General features: G+C 42.2%; 1 protein-coding gene across 6 annotated transcripts in view; it reads right to left on the bottom strand.

Moving 5' to 3' along the window:
- Positions 1-21,846, bottom strand: part of LOC144692429 (guanine nucleotide-binding protein G(I)/G(S)/G(O) subunit gamma-12) — a 103,309-nt gene extending 81,463 nt beyond the window's left edge. For 4 of the 6 annotated variants that reach the window (XR_013579319.1, XR_013579318.1, XR_013579320.1 and 1 more), the window contains exons 1-3: positions 21,696-21,846; positions 5,686-5,727; positions 286-344 (exon numbers count right to left, since the gene is read on the bottom strand). The gene's annotated coding sequence lies outside the window, so the exon portion shown is untranslated. The remainder of the gene's footprint in view (positions 1-285; positions 345-5,685; positions 5,728-21,695) is intronic. The other 2 variants (XM_078561265.1, XM_078561266.1) reach the window with 2 other exon arrangements.
- Positions 21,847-22,548: the final 702 nt, after the last annotated feature.

Raw genomic sequence — 22,548 nt, 5'->3', positions numbered from 1 at the left:
AGCCAGAATGCTTGCAGATATTGCAGAGGAGCTTTTAAACTCAGAACCGGTGCTGCTATGACTAATGTTACTGAAGCGGAACCAGGGCAGGGACTATATTTGGAGAGCTTGTCCGAGATTCATCTTTGAACTAAAAATTTGTATTAAAAAGCTCCTAAACAACAAATTCCCCTGGAATTCAATTTGAGAAAGCAGAAAAGGTACAGCATGAATTAAATCACATGCACTAAGATAATTCCATTGCGACAGTCAGTCTGTAAAGAGGAAAAAGTTAAAATCACTCACTTGATGCAGGCAGTCTTAAAAGGGAACTGGTTAAAAGCTTGTTTCTATTCTGCAGGAGTCTGAAAAATAATGCAAATTGCAAATGTTTAACTAGTCAATACCATTATCGGTCTTGATAATGAAAATAGTGCATAGATTGTTACCTTAAACATGCCCCCTTAAGTGCATAAGTTATCGCATATTAGTTTCCAATAACCCAGTTTGAGGTCTTTCATGAACTGAAATCTTTATTTACTAATGTATTTAAATTAGTGCAGCCCAGCATTAACAACTAACCAATCATGGTGCATTGCTTACTAAATATACAGGATCTGGAAAATAAATATTGTACCATCAGACAACTTCAGGCTAAACTACTGCTCCAGATTTATTTACAAATTAAACTACACACAATAGGAAATACAGATTGGTAAAACACAACACAATCCTTATATGAAAGAACTGCAGTTTATGCACAAACCAAAATCATGGTACAAGTGAATATAACTGTTTTGAAAAGCATTCTCTTTACATTTTTTGGCAATAAACCAGTGCTGAATAACCCAAACCCAAATTCATCAGAATTAAAGTCAGAACAGGGTGGGGGGGTGGGGGAGAGAGAGGAGGACACCACACGTGCGCGCGCGCAATTTGTCCAATTTTATTTCGAACTTACAAGTATGATATGCGGGAACTATAGTATGACATCCTCATACAATATAATCAATTCACCAAGGGAGTTCACTTAAATAAAAACAGAAAATTCCTGAAAAACTCAGCAGGTCTGGCATCTGCGAGAGAAAAACAGTTAATGTTCCGAGTCCATATGACTCTTCATCAGAGCTAAAAAATAAAAATGTGATGGGCATTATACTGTTTGTGGTGGGGGGGAAGAAGCAGGTGGAGCAAAATAGGGGGTCGGGGATAGGAAAGGAGCCAAGGAGAAATTTGTCAAATAGACACAGGACAAAGGGAGTGTTAGAGGTAGTGTTAAAGACTAAAGAAAGTGCTGATAGTGGCATAAAAGGTAAGATAATAACAAGTGTTATTAGCAGACCAAGGATCCGTGCTCTGTGAAAAAACATAAAAACAATTGACAGATGGCCCTTTGTTGTGGCCTCGGGAGGGGGTGGGTGTGGGTGCGGGAGGGATAAAAAAAAAATTTAAAACATTGGATTTAAAAAAGGGGTAAAGATGGAGGAGAGCGCTCATGATCTGAAGTTGTTGAACTCAATGTTAATTCCAGAAGGCTGCAAAATGTCTAATCGGAAGATGATGTACTGTTCCTCCCGTTTGCATTGGGCTTCACTGGAACATTGCAGCAAGCCAAGGACAGACATGTACCCAGACTTAACAGTGAGTTCAACAACTTCAGACCATGAACTCTCTCCTCCATCTTTATCCCTTCTTAAATCCATTTATTTACTTATTTATTCTTTATTTTTAATTCTTTCCCCCCCACCCCACTCTCCCTTCCTCCCTTCCGTCCACAACAACAGGGCAACCTGTCACTTATTTTTATGTTTTGTTTTCTCAGGGCATGGATCCTTAATCTGCTATTAACACATTTTGCTATCTTACCTTTACGCCACTATCAACACCTTCTTTAGTCTCTAACACTCCTTTAACACTCCTTTTGTCCTGTGTTCATGACATCTTTGTCAAATTTCTCCTTGGCTCCAACCTATCTCTGCCCTCCTATAAGGACTCGAAATGTTAACTCTTTCTTTCTCCACAGATGCAGCCAGACCTGCTGAGTTTTTCCAGCATTTTCTGTTTTTATTTTAGATTTCCAACATCTGCAGTATTTTGCTTTTATCTTAAGTTTACTTCAATGTTCAATAGAATTAAAAGAAAATTGTCATGAATGCAAAACTCAGAAATTTGAGAGAGTCTCACTGACTGTAAAATTAGTTGAAACTTTAACTGTTTCCTCTACTTCAACTTGCAGAACTGAAACTATTATAAAAGCTTGGTTAGGATTTTTAATGCCCAGAATAGACAGCAGTGGAGTGGGTTCTTAAAAATCTTGGGAACGCATCTACATCTTGTTTAACTGGGGCGGGTTGGGGATCGGGCACGTACCCCGCACTATAGAGGCGAGTCAGGAACTATAATGTTTAAGTGAGGCTGGCCAACTCAGGTTTTAGCAGCATAACAGCTGTGGCACAGATCTATCAGTGCTAGGGAAATCTGGCAGTTGAAGGGGGCAGGGATGGGGTTGTATGCGAACTGACAGATCCAGCAGCTAAGGCACTGTTTGCCGTCCAGGAGAAGCTGAGGGCTTCTCACTGGCCCAGGTTTAACTGCCACAATCTGCCCTACTCCCCACAATCCAGTTTCAGCTGGGGGGGGCGCCATGATCCAATCTGCGATTTTCCTCCTCATCGCCACAATTTCCATTCCAACTCCCTTCCACATTCCACCCTGCACCCCCATGATCTCCCTTTCCCGCTACAACCCTCTTCCCCACACCACCATCCTCCTGGATGGCATCTCTTACCGTAAACCTTGCTGTCCCATAACTGGTCAGCTACCAGGTGGGAAATTCAGAAAAAAAGATTTGAAATGAGGTCCTGTCAGGCCACCAAGAAACGGTTACCCTACTTCTTCCCCACAATATCAAGGTCATTAATCGCCATTCCTGTCTTTATCAGAGTTCATCCAATACACCCAGTGGGTCTGATCTGAAAATGATGCCAGAATCTTCACAACAACGGATAAATAACAAGATGCAATATTCCACCCTAAATACAGTAAAATTGCTAAAACCAGGCATACTGTCGCAATTTGACACATCTATTTACAGGAAAATAATTAAACTTGCCAGCTTGAAAATTGAATTTCAACAATAATTCACAGCCCAGATTTCAACCAAATTCAAACTGTCAGAATCCAATATTCAAAATGTTTTGTACTTCAAACTTCACTGCAGTAGTGATGCTGGTCACAGATTTAGGTCCAAACCACCAGCAACTTGGTAAGTGATACATGTTCTTTATTCAACAATTAGGCAACAAGGTTGAAATCTGTTCTGTTGGAATAGCATAACTGTTTTGTTACTGGACAAATGATCCAGAGGCCTGAAGTAATGACCTAGAGTCATGAGTTCAAATCCCATCCTGGAAGCTGGGGAGTTTAAGTAAATAAATAAGCTGCTATTAGTAATGGTAATCATGTAACTATCAGACTGATGAAAAGCCCATCTGGTTCACTGGTGCCAGTTCAGGAAGAAAATTTGCCATCCTTATCTGGTCTAGTCCATATGAGGCTCCAGACCCTCAGCAATGTGATGGATTCTTAACTGCCATCTGAAATGGCCCAGATACGCATTTGTTTCAAGAAAGCTGCTCAGCCCCAGCTTCTCAAGGCGCAATTAGGGTGGGGCAATAAATGCAGGCCTTGCCAGCAAGCCCACATTCCATGAATGAGTAAAAAAATCTTTTTCAGAGCAGCTTCCTTTATTAGTTGAATTGCAGTGACAGATTCAGTACAAATCAAAACATAAAATATCCTAATTTACAAAAATGCTTTAAATGAAGGCCTAGTAAATTTCTGATGCACTTTAACCTGTATAATTTAGTTAGTAAACTGAAGCACATGAAATATTTGACCCATAGAGATTTAGTAAAATGAGATAACCTACCCGATAGGATCTTCATTTTTCAAATACCGATCCACTACACACAACTTCAACTTGTCAGCTTCTGGGAAAGCCATAGCCTGAGCACACACCCGAAAGTGCCGTCATGATCACTGCAACGGCTTCTCTTCATGCTCCCGCACCATTACATCTGGTGTCCCCCAAGGATCTATCCTTGGTCCCCTCTTATTTCTCATCTACATGCTGCCCTTCGGCAATATCATCCGAAGGCATAGTGTTAGTTTTCGCAGTTCCCTCTACTTCACCACCACCTCTCTTGACTCCTCCACTGTCGCTAAATTATCAGACTGCTTATCTGACATCCAGTACTGTATAAGCAAAAATTTCCTCCAAATAGATACTGGGAAGATTGAAGAGACATTGCTTTTGGTCCCCGCTCCAAACTTGATTCCATCGCTACTGACCACATCCTTTTCCTTTGCAACTGTCTGGGCCTAAACGAGTATCTTTGCATTCTTGGTGCCATATTTGACCTAGAGATGAACTTCAGGCCACCTTTATGCACCATCACAAAGACCACCCATTTCCACCTCCCTAACATTGCCTGAATTAGTCATCTGCTGCTGAAACCCTCATTCATGCCTTTGTGACTTCTAGATTTGACTATTCCAACACACTCTTGGCTGGTCTCCCACATTCTACCCTCCATAAACTTGAAGTCATCCAAAACTCCGCTGCCCGTGTCTCATCCTGTGTTCGCTAACCCATGTTGGCCCCCAGTCAAGCAATGACTTGAGTTTAAAATGGCCATTCTGGTTTTCAAATCCTTCCATGGACTCACCACTCCCCACCTCTAACCTGCTGAAGCCCCACAACCCTCCTAGAGACTGCAATCTGCTAATTCTGGCCTCTTGTGCATCCCCGACTTTAAATCACTCCACCATTGGTGTCTGGGCCTTCAGTTACCTAGACCCTAAGCTCTGGAATTCCGTCCCTAAACCTTTCTGCCTCTCTACCTTGCTTTCCTCCTTTAAGATACTCCTTAAAATCTTCCTTTTTGACCAAGTTTTTTGTCACCGGACCTAATATCTTTACGTGGCTCAGTGTCACATTGTTTTATAATGCACCTGTGAAATATTGGGACCTTTTATTATTACTACATTATTGCTATACAATTTGTTGATGCTGTAGATAGGCAACCAACACATGGCCTCCTACTACCATGCTATAAAGGTTCCACTCAGTGGTAGCACTCTTGCTGGAGTCAGAAGATTGTGGCTTCCAAGTCTCACCCCAGACAATTCAGCACAATCTTCTAAACACTTCCATGCAGTGTTGCACTGTCAGACAAGCTGGCTTTCAAATAAGATGTTAACCTAAGGCTGTCTGCTTTTTCGGGGGACATAAAATATCCCATGATTCTATTCAAAGTAGAGCAAGGGACTTCTCCGTGGTGCCTTGGTCAATATTTATCCACCAGCCAACATCACCAAAACAGATTTTACTAAATATCTCATTGGCTTTTGTGGGGCCTTTCCATACACAAATTGGTTGCTGCATTGCAATAGTAACTAAAATTCAAAAATACTTCATAGGATGTCCCAAAATGCTCTGCAGCTAGAGATCAGGAAAGGCGTTATACAAAAGCAAATTCTCTTTCTTTACAGGTTACACCAGCTCAGTATGACCGGACAGCAAAATGAAACTAATAAATCTGTTAACAAGAACCTCACCAAAACATCATCCCTGGAGGGATAGTTGACTTCAATAGTGGTAGATGGATAATGCACATCATTTAAAGAAAGAAACTAACTTACCAGGCAAATAATCTATCGTCTTCGTTCTGCATCCTCCACACACTGTAGGAGCACATAAAAGGAGCAAAAATTTAGGAGTGTGAACCGTTGCATAGTAACCATACTACCTGCCAAAGCAAAATCTTCTAAAGGCACCAGCACAGACTGCAGTTAAATTGCTATCAACTGAAATTTGATTGAGAGAAAACCAGGAAGCAGCTGTAGCTTAAGTAGAATGATCCTCAACCTTCAGGATATGAAATAGGGCTAATATATTAAAACACCAATGCACAAACATTTTCCATTTTGTGTTATAAACTCTGCCCTGTGGAAACTAATTAAGTATCTACCATTGAGGTCCAGAGGCCTTGATCTAACAATTGATTTTAACCTACCCACTTCAAACAGCTAGATAAGCATCCCAGAGTAACACTGAATTTCCAGGTGGCTCTTCAATTACGTATTGTGGGTGAGCTGCACACATAAATAGTGCTTAGGTTTGGCAGCTCGCCCACTGACAGCAATAAATTCTTCCTCTAAAAAGGGACATTGCAATGTTCCTGCCACAAGAGCATAAACAACTAACTTCCAGTTCATCATGATGTTAATGAGTAGGCTCAAGATGTGGCAAGGCGATTTGATTCTCCTTTTGAGGCAGGGATGACGTTGGCAGGACAATCAGAAAAGAACGGACACCACGTTCCCCTTGGACAGATGCTACGTTCTGTGAAGAGTTTGAAAAAGGATTTATCAAGTTACCAAGTCAATGTCAAGGACAAGTCTAAGGGTGTAATGCAGAAAAAATTTCAAAGGCCTACCAGGTATGCTAAAGCAGAAAACCCCACCCATTGATTATAATTACATGATACTTTCTGTCATCACTATATCCAAGGCAAAGCTGAAGTCCTGTTGCCAATGAAAATTACTTGCCCCCATCTCTCTTCTAAAATTTCCAACATCCCTTCAAGATTTCAACCTATCCCAACCCTGAACATGCATTGCTTGCGAGTTTCACTCCCATCTTACGTCATATCCTCTGAACTCGTATTGTCCACGAAACCTACTTCCTGTTTCCTCGGCCCTATTCCCACTAAACTCCTTACCACCCAACTTCCATTCCTTGCTCCTATATTAGCAGAAATTGTTAACAATACTCTTCCTTCAGGTTCCCCACGCCTTCAAATCTATCATTACCCCTCTCTTCAAAGAGAAAGAAAAACCTTCACCACCATCCCTCAGTATCCTTACAAACTACCACCCAATTTCCAACTCCCTTTCCTCTCCAAAATCTTAAATGTGTTATCAACACCTAGATACGTGAAATCTTTGGAATTCCATGTTTGAATCATCCCAATCAAGTTTTCATGCCTGCTTCAGAAGCAAACAACTCTTATCAAAGTTAGAATTGAGATCCTACATGATGATAAAACTTGCTGACAGTCAGTCGGTTGAATTAGGAGGGAAGAAACCAATCTTTACTCAGTTTTACACTGATTCAGAGTTAAAGCTCCTAACGCTACTCCCACACCAATGTCAATGAGCGTCTCTTTAAGCTCATGAGCAAACAAAAACAAAAAGGCTAAATTAACAACCCCTTAAAACGGGCACTGCAGCAAAATCAAAACTGGGAAAGGAAACTTATCAAAAAACTTAAAATATTGTTTTGGGGACTGATGACACACTCCAGCTCCTGCAGTGCCCACCGGTCATGGAAGGCCTCCAATGTACCATTGGACAACACATGCTCTCTCCCCACGAAAACCCTGGCATGAACGCAACCACCAAAGAGAGGCAGATAATTGAGTCGAACAGCCCCCTCAACTGCCTGCTGCCTGGCCTGCTAATGGCCACTGTATCCAGGCCTAGGAACAGACTAATGAGGTGGTTCTCCGGTCTGCCCTCACCTCTCAGCACCAAATACCAAAGGATCAAGAGCATGTAGCTGAAGTGGAACCAAAATCAGACCCCTCAGATAAAAAAGGACTGGAACCTCACAAAACCTATTTAAACATGGAACACAGACTCAGCAAGCCTGTAGAAATTGCAGGAGGCCTGGGTGTCAGTAAACCAACTTAGTCTATGATTGCACAGGACTGTTGTGTGGAATGCCCTCCATGCCAAATCCCGAATGGAAAAGGGAAGGGCTCCTGAGTAGAGGGCCCTGTACTGGGAGCGCCCCCACCTCCTCTGGTTGGCGGGACAGAATGCTACGGCCAACTAGGGTGAAGAAGTGGAAGGAGTGCAGCCACAGCCTGTACAGGAAACCTCTCTGTGCAGGGTGGAATGGCATGAAGGGGATTGTGGGGCTGAAGTTTCCAAGGGAGGCTTCGGGACCTGGGGCCAATGAGAAATTCTGCCCAAACGGAGGTCAGTTTGGATGGAAGTGCGCCGCACAATTGAGCCGCTTAAAAGTGCAGTTGGGGCCTTTTTAAGGCTGTGGACAGCTTTGGCCGTGAGTTGGACATCCACCATCGCATGACACACAAGTTTGGCTGATGCCATCCAGCCCTCACTTCCACCATCTAGCACATCACTGACTCTGGTCACCTTGGCAGCCTGAATCATCTCTTCCGCCAAGCAAGACGACATTGCCCTGACAAAGATCTTATAATCCGTGTTGAGAAGGGAGACTAGGCACCAGTTCTTAAGTAGGCAGAGATGCCCTCAGGCAGCAGGGCAATGTCACCCCTGTGCCACAAGTGTGGCACCTCCCCAGTCAGTAAAATTTCCTCCAGGGCCTACTTGTAGTCATTCCCCAGGATGCCCCAAAATACCCTGTGGAACTACACTGTCAGCCCATCCAGCCCCAGGGACTTGCCTCTCAAGAACTGGTCAAGGGCAATGGTCAGCTCTGTCAAGCTAAGTGGAGCATTGAGCTTGTTGGCGCCCCTGGGTTCACCTACAGCAGGTCCTCTTGAAAAACCATTGAGCATCCTCACTGGACAGGTCCAGAGAGAAGAGTACAGTAATAGGCTCAGGTTTGAGCCCTAATATCTTCCATTGCCTCTAAATTGGCAGACTACTTGTCAGGCATTCAGAACTGGATGAGTAGAAATTTCTTCCAACCAAATATTGGGATGACCAAAGCCATTGTCTTCAGACCCCATCACAAACTCTGTTCCCTAGGCATCAACTCCTGCCCGCTTCCTGGCATCTGAGGTTGAACCAGATTGTTCACATCATTGGTGTCATATCTCAGCCAGAGATAAGCTTCCAGCCAGATATCTGCACCATCACCATCTAACTCTACTTTCATAATACTGCCCAACTCTGCCCATGCCTCAGCTATTCCAATGCACTTCTGGCCAGTTTTCCATGTTCTAAATGGCTGACTCTTGTCCCTATATTTAACCCTTCGTAAACTTGAGGTCATCCAAAACTCTGCTACCCATGTTCAAGTTTCCACCTGTGTTCGCTGACCTAGGTTGGCTCCTAGTTAAGCAAGACAAACCTAACCAGCCAATTACCACTATCAGTTACTCAATCACCAAAATGATGGAAGGTGGTGTTCTTCACAGTGCTACTAAGCAGCACTTTCTCACGAATAACTTACTCACCTATGTCCAGCTTGGGCTCCACCTGGATCACTCAGCTCCAGATCTCTTTACATCCTTAGTCCAAACAAGGATAAAAGAGATGAATTCCAGAAGGAAGGCAAAAATTACTGCCCATGACATCAAAGCAGCATTTGACAGTGTGTGATGTCAAGAAGCCCTAATAAAACTGAAGTCAATCGGAATCAGGGAAAACTTTCCACTGGTTGGAGTCAACCATCTATCTTTGTGCTGGGTATGTTGTTGGTCAATTACCTCAGCCCCAAGACATCGCTGCAGGAGTTCCTCAGGGTAGGGTCCCAGGCCTAATCATCTTTACAAAAGACTTTCCCTCCATCATAAAGGTCAGAAGCGGGGATGTTCACTGATGGCAGCTGTACGGTTTTTAGTACCATTCGCAGCTCCTCAGGTACTGAAGCAGCCTGTGTCCATATGCAGTAAGACCTGGACAACTTTCAGTCTGGAATCATAAGTGGCATGTAACACTCACGCCACACAAGTGTCAGGCAATGACCATTTCCAACAAGAGAGAATCTAACCAATTCTTGACATTCAATGGCATTATCATTACCGATTGTCCGTGAAAACTACCACCTTCTCCCTCGACCTTATTGCTACTAAACTGCAAGCCACCTAACTTCTCCTCCTGGTCCCCATGTTAGATGATATTAACAGTTCTCCCGCTTCAGGTACTGTTCCTCCTTCCTTTAAAATCATCCTTCTCCTCACTGCCCCTGCAAGCTACCATCCCCTCTCCAACATCCCTTCCCAAAGTTCTTGGATGAGTTGTCACCTGCCAAATCCGTTCCAATTTTTCCTGAAGCACCATGCGTGAATCCCTCCAATCACGTTTCCACCCCTTCCACAGTACTGAACAACTCTCAAAACCACAAATATCATACCTATGCGTGACAAAGGTAAACTTTCCCTCCCCATCTTTCCTCAAACCATCTGCAGCCTTTGATTGACCACACCACCCTTCAAAGCCTCTCCACTGTCATCCAGCTGGATTCCATTCATATCATTTAATTGTAAACAGAGAATCACTTGCAATGATTTCTCTTCCCACTCTCACACCTTTACCTCTGGTGTCCCCCACAAGGATCGACCTTCAGCCCCCTATTTCTCATCTACATGCTTCCCCTCAGCAACAACATCATCTGAAGGCACAACACTAGTTTTCACATATATGCCGACGACACCCAGCTCGACCTCACCACCACCTTTCTTGATTCCGCCAAATTATCAGACTGTTTATCCGACAGCCTGTACTGGACAAGCAGAAATTTCCTCCAATTATATATTGGAAAGACTGAAGCATTGTTTTCGGTTAGCACTCCAAACTTCACTTCCTACCGATTCCATCCCTCTCCCTGGCAACAGTCAGAGATTAAGTCAGTCTGTTCACAACATTGGTGTCATACCCAATCTAGAGATCAGCTTCCGACCTCATATTTGTGTCATCACTAAGACCACCTAATTCCACCACTGAAACATTATCTGATTTACCACTTGCCTTTGTTACCTTTAGACTCGACTATTCCAACACACTCCTGGCTGGACTCCCACATTCTACTCTCTAAGCTTGAGGTCATCACAAATTCTGCTGCCCATGTCTTAACTTGCGTCAAGCCCCTTTCACCTATCACCCCTGTGCTCACTGACCTACATTGTCTCTCAGTCAAGCAACGCTTTGATTTTAAAATTCACATCCTTGTTTTCAAATTCCTCCTTGGCTCACCTATTTCTATAAGATGCTCCCACCCCACAACCCTCAGATAATTGCACTACTGTAATTCTGGCCTCTCGAGCATCCCCAATTTGAATCGCTCCAACATTGGTGGCTGGACCTTCAGTTGCAGATATCCTAATCTTTAGAATACCTTCCCTACACCTCTCCACTGTCTTTTCCTTCTTTAAGCCACTCCTTAAAACCTACCTCTTTGACCAAGCTTTTGCCGATTTGACCTAATATTTCCTTTTGTGGCTCGGTGTCATATTGTGTTTTCTAATGCTCCTGTGAAGCACATTGGAAAGTTGTATTACATTAAAGGCATTATTTAAACATAAGTTGCTGTTGAATCCCCACCATCAACACCCTAGGGTTCCCATTGAGCAGAAACATAACTACCAGCCACATAAATACTGTGGTCACAAGAGCAGGTCAGAGACTGGAAATTCTGCATCAAGTAACTCACCTCCCAACTCCCCAAAGTCATCATCTACAAACCAGAAGTGAGGAATGCAATGGAATACTCACCAATTGCCTGGATGAGGTGGCCCCAACACTCAGGAAGCTCAACAGTGTCCAGAACAAAAGCAGACCATTTGATTGGTATCCCATCCTTAAACATTCACTCCCTCCACCACTAGTGCACAATGGCTTTCATGTGCACCATCTGCAACGTGCACTGCAGCAACTCACCAAGACTCCAACAGCAAACCTGCAAACTCCCCACCTATAAGAACAAGGGCAGCAGGTGCACAAGAACCTTCCAAGTTCCCCTCCAAGTCACACATCATCTTGGCTCAGGAAAATATAGACATTCCTTCATTGCTGCTAGATCAAGAGCCTAGAACTCCCTACATAACAACAGTCAGCATATCTACACCAGAATGGATTGCAGTGGTTCAAGAAGCTGGCTCACCACTATCTTTTCAGGGGGAATTAAGAATATGGAACAAATGGTGGCCTTGCCACTGGCACCCGTGACGAACGAACGAATAAAAGGCACTGCCGGTTTTAAAATTCTAATTCTCGTTTCCTAATCCCTCCATGGTCTCACCCCCTCCCTAACTCTGCAAATTCATCTAGCCCCACAACCTTCCAAACTACCTATGCTCTGCTAATTCTGGCCTTTTGAGCATCCCCGATTTTAATTGCTCCACCATTGGTGGCCATACCTTCCATTGCCAAGGCCCTAAGTTCTGGAATACCCTCTCTAAACCTCTCCTCCACTCTGGCTCACTTTCCTCCATTAAGTCACACCTAAAAGCCTCTTTGACCAAGCTTCTGGTCATCTGACCTAATATCTCATGTGATTCAGTCAAATTTTGCTTTATGAAGCTCCTGTGGAACACCTTGGATTTGGGATTCATTTGGGATTCATGGAGGGTAATGTGAATAACCTTTTCTGAAGGTGCAAGGACATTCATTCATACTCTGCAAGTACCAGCTCAGAGATAACGTACCCTACATGATTTTAAAAAGGTGACATGGAGAAAAGCGAACTGTCTGATTCACAGATCATAATCAATAGAGCAAGCAATGATGGAACAGAGGAAAATGAATTAGCTATTCACAACAGCCAGCTCTCTTCTGTTGAGGATAGGGATGCAGACTTTTTAAAAGGATACTTTTAGGCCTGATATATAGGCACAATGCCCATTGCCTTCAGCAATATGAGTTTTCATGGTGCTGATTGTGGAGCACTCCAGTATTCTATATCCCATGTGCAAGGTTCTGATATGTGAAATTAAACTCTGCAGTCTGCCATGGAAGATATGGTCACTTCAAGGCCATCTACTTCAGAAATTCCCACCTGTATCCCCACGACAAAACCTGTAACTCCAAGTGAGAGCAGGTCTCGGAGATGCTCCTAGTGTCAGTTTCAGACATATGAATGAATGGGGGGCAGAATCAGTTCAATCCTTTTGTCAAGTCTCTTCTCCTGCAGGTCAGTGAATGTGGGCCTAATAAGAGGGACAGTTGTGAGATGGGTACAAATAAGGTTGTCACCCAGAGAGACAGCAATATCTCGGCCCCCTTACATGCTCAATAAATTCTGAAAGCATGAAAGCCCAAACCATCCTCCAAGCTACGAAAATGCAGCAAACTGCAACTAGGCCACCTCTGGTTCACACACCTCGTCAATAATCGCTACCATCTCAGGAGCCTTTGACTGGTGTTTCATACAAAAAATTATTAGCAAAAATGAACTGTGACATGGGCTGGTCCTTGGTTGGGTGGTAGGAGATAGGGTAGGATGTGACAAGTGATGTTCTTTAGTGATCAGTACTGGGGCCTCAGTTTTTGACTGTACATTACTTGACTTTATATTACTGACTTGGATGAAAGAATACAAAATTGTTGGCCAAAAAGTTTGCAGTTGACACTTTACATTCAATGCTTATTAACTTTTAATCGTCCATGTTATATACGTAATTCAGTTTGCAAGACTTTTATTTTTAAGTTCCGTAAATAAGGGCAGGAAGTTACAATGGGATATAGACAGATTGAATGAGGGGCAAAACTATGAGCAAGGGTGAAATCATTCATTATGGACCAAAGATAGATATATAAGACTATTATCTTAATGTTGAAAGACTAGGAACTGTAGAAGAACAAAGGGATTTAGGTGCCAGAGTACAGAAATCACTAAAATATTGTGCACAAGTACAATAGGTAATCAAATTAGCTCATGGAAAGTTGGCCTTTATCTCAACAGAGTTTGGAATTTTAAACAGTGAGGAAGTGATGCTACCAAATTACATTTATTTTTGATAAATATTGTCTTATGTATGCGGGCAACAAACATTGTTGAGCATGAAAGAGATCCAAGTGCATGAGTTTCTAAAGGTTCAAACCTAGTGCCAAGACTATAACAAAAGCAACTAAGAGTATTAGGGCAACTCAATAAATATAAAAAAGGTCTTGGTGTGTTTTTATATTCTGGGGATGTGTGCAGTTCTGGCAAATCCACATTTATTTCCCAGGGCATTAAGAGTCAGTGTGTAGCGTGGGACTGAAGTTTGATCTAGGCCAGACCATGGTGACAGGTTGCTTTCCTGAACTGGGTATTCAAGCTGTTTTCATGGTTAATTATCTAGTGTCATTCCTCAAACCACCAGATTCAATTCGGCCAGCTTGCCATTGTGGGATTTGAATTATAACCTCTGGAATCTAAAGCAGAACACTATATTCACCAGGCTACCACTCACTCTAAAGGTCTCACCCTGAATACCGTATCTGGTTTTGGTCATTAGACATGGCGGCTGATTTAGAACGACTGGAAAAGATTCACAGGTGTGTCAATAGATTATGACCTAGCTTAAAGGGAGGAATTTCCCAGAGTTGGTCAAGTGCTTCTTTGAAAAGAATATTTTGCAATCCCCAAGAAAATAATGGTGGGTAGGATAAATTTTAGGAACATACAACATGACCAGCTTAATGGACCAACCTTTCTCTTCTCTATTATGCTTTGAGTAGAGACTTTTTTTCTGCAAGATTTTTTATTTGCTTTTTAGAAATCTAAACCATGGCAATTCATGCATCCACAATGGCTGCATTGAACAGTTACTGGTCTGCACAGAATGCAGTAAGAATTCAGAACTCTCAACTGTAAAGGTTTAACATTTTACAAATGAAACATTAGATACTGAAACACATTGCTTAATCAAATTGCCGACAGGAATTCAATGCAGTTTCAAATAACATCCAACATGCCACGCAAGTGAACAAATAATCCAAATTTTTCAAAATATCAGACCTTTCACCACTTTCAACTAAAAAAAAATACATTTGAAGCCAACCTTTTCATCCAAAATGTCAATATAAATCAGTAATGCCAGCACATGCGTCAGTATGCTTTTGACACCTTAGATTTGCATGCAAAAGCATCAGTGTTAAGAATTAGCTGGATGACATATACTGTACATACACCAAGACCTTTGTTTTGAGTTCATAGATCAAATTCCTTCTGTAATCAAGTCAATCTGAAGCAAAATCATTCAATTTATGATATTTTAAAAACCAATGAAGGACAGTACACAGAAAGCCACAACTAATATGTCAAATTCTTAGCTTTAACTTAACATCCAGAGGAATCAGTTCATCATAGCAAAACATTCACTACCTTCTACGTACAAACACAATTTGGAACAAATAAAAACTACAAAGAAAAGGGCTTTGCAAATCAGCTAGTTAGAGAAAAAAACAAAAAAGGCAAAACCAGATAAAGGATGAAACCTAAGGAAGTGCTGTATAGTTCCTTTGAGTTTAGCACAAACTTATGTGGCACAACACAAATACACTGTACCCAATGTTAATCTGCAGAAAGCTCTCTTGGATGATACCCTTTCAGAAACATCTGCACGACTTCTGTAAATTGTACTCACTTATTCTTTTATAAGTGAATCTTAAGAAGCACATACCTCTTAATCAAATACATGCTTTCCACAGATGTCCTCGGCAGCATGCTTCGTTTACAATTCAAATCCACTCATTATTCCACAACCCTGGCTGCCCAAAGATAAGTGAATGCCATCAGCCTTCAGATATCTAATCTAATTCAGACCCATGAGCAATAGATTCAACAACCACCACAGGTAGCATTCACCCCAATGCTTAAGTCACTAAAGGGAATGCTATTTATAGTTGTCTCAATTGAAACCCCCAGTAGAGCAGTCAGGCTTCATGTGCAAACAGAATGAAGGAGAATGTCCTGTAAAGCCAGCATACAAAAGTAGTATGACAGCCAGATGTAACCAAAATACTGCAGATGCTGGAAATCTGAAATATAAACAGAAAATGCTGGGAAAACTGAGCAGGTTTGGCAGCATCTGTGGAGAGAGAGAAACAAGAGTTAACGTTTTGAGTCCATATGACTCTTCAATGCTGAAGGTGAGGAAGAAGAGTCATAGGATGCTGCCAGACCTGCTGAGTTTTTCCAGCAGTTTCTGCTTTTATTATTATTATATGGCACCCATTTCCCTTATAATATCCGGTTACATCTCCTTCTACATAGAACTTACTAGCCCACTCTCATACTGCATACAATAACTTAAGTAGACCTTTAGAAGGAAATAAAAGAACATACATGACTCTTTACATTAAAAAAATACCATGTTTGTTTCAGTGGGCACACTCTTGATTTAAATCATAAAATCCTGGATTCAAGTTAAACTATGAATTTGTGTACATAATCTAAGCTGACATTTTGATGCAAAACTGAATGTGCACTGCATTGCCCGAAGTGCAGACTTTCTGGGGAGTCATTAAACCAAGGTTCCGTTTGCCTCTCAACTGGGCATAAAAGATCGCATAGCATTTTTCAGAGCGCAACAGTGGAGCTCTCCCAGTATCCTGGCATTCAAGAGGCGCACGAGTAAGAGAAAGGACTTTCAACAGAATGGATAAGGAGTGAATTCCAAGAGGGGTGCTCAGATAGTACAGCAATAGGTAGATGATGGGCACTGCAATCAACATCCTACATTTATATAGCACCTTCAAAGTAGACAACTGTCCCATTGAGCTTCATGGAAATGTAAGTAACAAAAATTGATACCAAGCCAAAGAAGGAGAAATTTATAGGGACAAAAGATTTGGCCAAAGAGGTAGGTTTTAGTCTTAAATGGAGAGGTGGAGAGACAGAGGTTTAGGAAGGGAATTACAGGCTTTAGGGCCTAGACAGCTGCTAACTGTAGGGAAAAGGGAGTGGGAGTGCAGAAGAGGCCAGAGTTGGGTAGCTAAGAGGGTCCTCAGGCTAGTATGCCATGAGATGGCAAGATTGAGAGAGTTGTCAAACATTTGTGTAGCAGAGTTTATATGGAGGGACAGACTAAAAGAGGCAATTAATTCAAAGAGGGCAAGGCAAGTTAAGATGGAGATTGAAATCACAGATGATGAGAAGTCACACTGCACAAGCTGAAGGAGGAAAGGGATGAGGAAATCTCAATGCAAAACTTGGGACTGGATGGGCAGTGGAGAACAAAAGATTTTAACAATGAGTTGAGAGGGATAAAAGAAGGTGAAATGTTGAAAAGAGAGTAGGCCTAAAGAGTAAGGGAAGAGGTCAAAGCATGCTTTGGTGATAAAGGCCGCACTGCCACCGCAATGGGAAGTTAAAGCAGTTTGTGGAAAGTATAGCCAGGCAGGGGACTGCAGTAAGGACAGTAACACATGAACCAAGTTTTGTCAAGGTCATAACACCAATGCATCATCCACAAGAAGGTTGTGGATGGTAAGGGCCTTGTATGCAAGTGAACTGACATCCTGGAGGAAGATATGGAGAGGGGCAGTGATTATTGATTTGTTGGCAAATTTCAAGAGGCAAGCGGGCACTGGTTACCTTAAACTTGGAGAATTAATGGTACCGTACAGTCAAAGCAGTTTAAGAGTACAACATAGTACAGCAGACCAGAACAATTCTGATGTCAGACCAGGCCAGGAAATCAAATGGGGCTGAGTTACAACTGTCAAAGAAAACATCCAGGTAAGCACAGAAGAGAGAGGGTGGGATGGGGCAATGTGACCTGGGATAAGAAACGACAACTTGCAGCTTTACATAGTAGGTTAAGCCAGAATATCCCTACTAGGATATTACTGCACCATATATTTATGCCTTCTTTTATTATCTGATAATTCCCATCAACTGGGAGAAGGGATTCTTCGTGTGGGATATTTATTCCTAATGCTGCCCCAAGATCCTGAACTCCAACAAAAAGTTTTCTCACATCACCTGATCATACCCATCAACCCATTTTAGCACCTTTAACATAATAAAATATTGCAAGGAGTTATAAAGCAAAATCTGAACCAAGTGTCATAAGGAGATATTAGGACAGATGACTAAAAGCTTGATCAAAGATGTTGTTTTAAGGAGAAAAGCAAGGGAGCCAGATGAAGAGGTTTAGGACAGGACTTCCAGAGCTTATGGCCTTGGCTGCTGAAGGCACAGCCACCAATGGTGGAGCAATCAAAATTAGGGATGTTCAAGGGGTCAGAATTAGAGCACAGATATCTTGGAGAGTTGTGGGGCTGGAGGAGATGAGAGAGATATGGAGGGGCAAGACAATGGAGCGATTTGAAAACAAGAATGAGAATTTTTAAAATTGTGGCACTGTTTAACCAGGAGCCAACTTAGGTCAGCAAGGACAGGAGTGATGGGCGAATGGGGGGAAAAAAAGCAAACCAGCAAGGAAAAAGAAAACAAAATGGAGGCAGAGGTTATAATCTAAAATTGTTGAACTCAATGTTGAGTCCAGAAGGCTGTAAAATGCTCAATTGAAAGATGGAATGCTGTTCCTCCATCTTGTGTTGAGCTTCATTGGAACATTATAGGCAGCCGAAGACAGAAAGGTCAGAGTGGGAGCAAGATAAGAATTAAAATGACAGGTGACTGGAAGCCTCAAGTCACATTTGCAGACTCAACGGAGGTGCTGTGCAAAGCCTCACCCAGTCTGCGTCTGGTCTCCCCAGTGTAGAGGGAATGAGCAGCAAATACAGCATACTAAGTTGAAAGAAGTACAAATAAATTACTGTTTCATCTGGGAGGGGTATTTGGGATCATGAACAGTGAGAAAGGCAGAGATAGAAGGTCAGGTGTTACATTTCCTCTGCTTGCATGAAAAGATGCTGTAGGAAGGTGCTGGAAAGGAAGGGAAATGGAGAAGTAGAGTGCTGACATAGTTCCAATCTTCCATCACAAAGTTTCACCTTCAAGCTACTTTAATCCCAAAAATAACCCACTTACCTTGGGAGATAGTCAATAGTTAGTAATTACACCGAAAACACAGGGTTGAACAGCATAACTGACTGCACTGCCATTAATCATCTAATCTCAACAAAGGCACATATCATAATACTCCAAATGGTAGGTCCACCATGTGGGGGTATGTACCATCAGCAGGTTGCCTCTCAAAATCAATCATGACAGACATTGAATTTTGATTATACTTACATATGCTTTCATACCCAGCTTGTGGGTAGCCCATTCTGGCAGCCATCATTCAAAATCCCAACTGCCTCCACAGCTTAAAAGGCGTAATGCAGAATAGCTTGGAATGAGGTTTAGAAAGACAAGTCCAATGTCATGAAAGAGGCATGTTCATCATCCATTGTTTCAGGTGCCATGAGGGGTTTAAATAAAAAGTTGTGCCCACTCTAAGGCGGCTGACCTCCCTTCTACGGTTCTGAGCAGGTGCAGGCCAGAACCCACTCCCCATGAACTAAGACACATTTAGATGAGACAGAAGGAAGGACATTTTTAGAATGAGGAAGAGAGAGTCAAAATGCACAGGAATCTGGAGCTCAAGGGACACTGACTTTTTGGAGGGTTGCAGGGCTGGAGGAGGTTAAGAGATGGGAAGGACAAGGCTATGGAGAAACTCAAACAAAAGAATGAGAATTTTAAATTTGAGGTGCTGGTGAACCAGGAGCCAGCATATGTTAGCCACAGGATTAGCTGGACTCAGTGTGGGTTAGGAAATGAGCAGAATTTTGCGTGAACTCAAGTTTATGGAGGGTGTGAGAGAGAAGACTGGCCTAGAGTGTATTGAAATACTTGAGTCTGGTGGAACAAAAACATGAACGTGGCAAACCAAAATGAAAGAAAGGGTGGTTAAAATGTTAATAAGCTAGGATTTCAAGTTATTTCCCCAAAGACTATGAACTAGAATCAATTTGTTAGCCTGTCAGTAACTGACTGACACCTCAATATTTTGGGATGTGTCTCATCCCAGGTGCTCAGTAGGAATCATCTGGCATAAACCCTTCCCCCTTGGGTTGTGAACATAAGGGGATTAACAAAAAAAAGAACACAATCAGTGGCTGCAAGAGCATGCTTTTGCAAGATCCTGGTTTGGATGCTAGTTAGAATTTATTTTGTGCAAGTTATCATGGTGACCTCTGGTGCGGCGAAATGTGCTGCATGTGTTATTTTACATTATTACATAGAAGACAAAATGCTTACTATTGTTGCAGCCCTGGTTTACCCTATCACTGAGTTAACTATTTGGTAGTATGGACACATCTCCGAACACAAGATGCTCAAACTACTTACAAGAGAGAAATACTGTAACTGTTTGGCTGGAAGTCACTTCCAACACTGAAAAAGGTGCAGTAGATGATGATTAAAAATGGTATTGACTGAATTTTGCAGAAAGAATTTAAAAGGAGTTCTGCATGATCAAGAATGGATTTCCCCCTGGGAGTTCTACCGTTCTCACGTTTGGAAGAGGAAAGGCTGGAAGCCGGGAATGCACTACATCAGAGGCAACACCCAACACACATGCATTTTCAATTGCCATTTTGCAACCGGCTTCACAATCTTAATAAATATTACTACAACATCTGTCACACAGAACTATCCTTGCGTCCAGCACAACCATTTAAATGAAAAATATCAACTTAGAGAAATGGAATAGTTTTATCCCTGTTGCTTTTCTATTTTCTTTTAGTTAACACCAGTAACAGGTTGGAAGGAACTAATAAAATAAGCAATTTTTAAATTTAATTCACACAGTTCTGAAATAGCTAAAGTTAAAGTGTTATTCATCAGAATAATACAAAACCAAAAAGATCAAACACAAGTTGTCTACTGTTGACTGATCTGGAAATGGCATCCTGAGGATGAGATGCACTTTAATGATTTATTAATGCTGTTGTGTGAGAGAATGACTAAGAATAAAAAGTACTTAATTTGTGTGGAAATTGGTACAACAATTTTAAAAGGTATATGTATATTCAAAGTATTCTTACAACACTAATACTGGGATTTAATAAAACAAAGTGACTAATTACCACCACACTGTGACTGTCTAAACATGCCAGATATATACTGAAATAAGCAGACAAAACTAAAACATTTGTGTATTAGGCAAAATCAATTTAAAATAATATTGTTGCTTATTCATGTTCAATCTGAAGATAATCATCATTTTGATTCTGCAATTAAATTTTGCAAGTCTTTGTTCAGAAGTCACCATCAAGATAAGCACAGTTCATATCCTGCATTACCAAAGGACACCAAAATCAAACAGCAAAAACCATAACAGAACTTCCTATTTAAAGCATATCACCCATGAGAACAGTTAGATGTCAATTGTTGTTTCTAGTTGTTTTCAGTCTAATATAACAAGTGGAATTATACACCCCGAAATGAAGAAATTAATGACGGATAAAATTAGATTCAATCAACAACAAACGAAAACTAGCCACAGCAAATCAGAATCAGATATAAAGAGTATTCGTCTCAGATATAAATGTTTTCTTCTACATTTTTTGGGGGGGGGGGGGGGGGTGGGGGAGAAACAACATCCAAACGTAATAGGAAATAGTCGTCGTCCATTCGGCCCTACTAGCCTGCTCCGCCATTCAATCCCTTGAATTAATGGGGAGAAAAAGCAGATCACACTTTAAAAAAAATGTAACTAGCACCTGACTGCGCTATGAAAATGGAATCACGAATATTTATGTCCAAAATATGTAACACACAGAGCATTAGCCCATTAGTAAAACTTAATCCAGAACGAAGACTCAATTGAGCTCAAGGTCAACTGAAATAATAATGTACTAGGGAGTTATTTACGAAGTTAGCAGTCAGGCTGAGGCTGCTGTTCCTCCCCCAACCACAGCCTCTGCTCCTGGGGAGACGCGCTGTCTGAGCTCCAAACACTGCAACACTCCCCCAGTGTTTGTCTGTTAAGACTCTTCCGAAATCATTTATTTTATAGGTGCGGAGGCGAATATAAACCGACCTCAACCAAGGGTACTTGTCTGTGAACTTCCCCGCCGGCCGCCTTCGACTCTCACTCCGCTACCCCGTCCTTCACTTCTAATTTTCCTCTTTAAACCCCGATTCCAGCCGCTGCTCGACACCGCTGACCTTTCACCTCTTTTCCAGCCTCGTTCCCGACAATCCGGGAGGGCGGGGGCGGGGGGGAGCGGCGCGGGGAGGCAAGCCGCTGGGATTGCCGGGATAGTTGAGAATTCCTCCGGAGGACTCCCAACCACGACTGGAGGAAGGGGAGGAAATGGTGAATGACAGGTTGATGAGTTGTCGCTAGAGCTGCGCCCTCTGCAGGTTTTACTCGCCTTCGTTTTGTTTTGGAATTCAGTAATTGTACCGACTGAGCAGTTTTAAAAATAAATTTCTGCAACCTCTCCTGAAGGTGCTAGTTCTCGCTGACACAATGCTCCACACAAGACAGGAATCTCTCTGGAATTTTTTTGTGTCATTTTTAATGTAACAACCTAGACAGTGAGTGTAAGGAGGTTGGTCAACAGTGGGAGGCAATCCTACTCTTATCTCAGCTCCACAGGTTTCCACCTTCCAGGAAGAGTCACTGAATAAGAAATAAAAACAGAAAACGCTGGAGATACTCAGCAGGTTATGGCAGCATCAACTGTTTCTCTCAACTGATGCTGTCATAACCTGCTGACTATTTCCAGCGTTTCTGTTTTCATTTCAGATTTCCAGCATTCGTGGTATTCTGCTTTTCGTTCGCTGAATAAGCAATTGGGAAGGGGAACCCCAACGTCAGTGTACTGTTTCTCACCCTGCAGAGACTGGTAAGACCGAGACCCATCTCTGACCATTATGGTTGAATT

The sequence above is a fragment of the Cetorhinus maximus genome, chromosome 17, assembly GCF_964194155.1.
Source record: "Cetorhinus maximus chromosome 17, sCetMax3.hap1.1, whole genome shotgun sequence".
In the NCBI taxonomy this organism is placed as follows: Eukaryota; Metazoa; Chordata; class Chondrichthyes; order Lamniformes; family Cetorhinidae; genus Cetorhinus; species Cetorhinus maximus.
The sequence above is the reverse complement of the archived record's forward strand: the minus strand, read 5'-3'. Positions and strand labels throughout refer to the sequence as shown.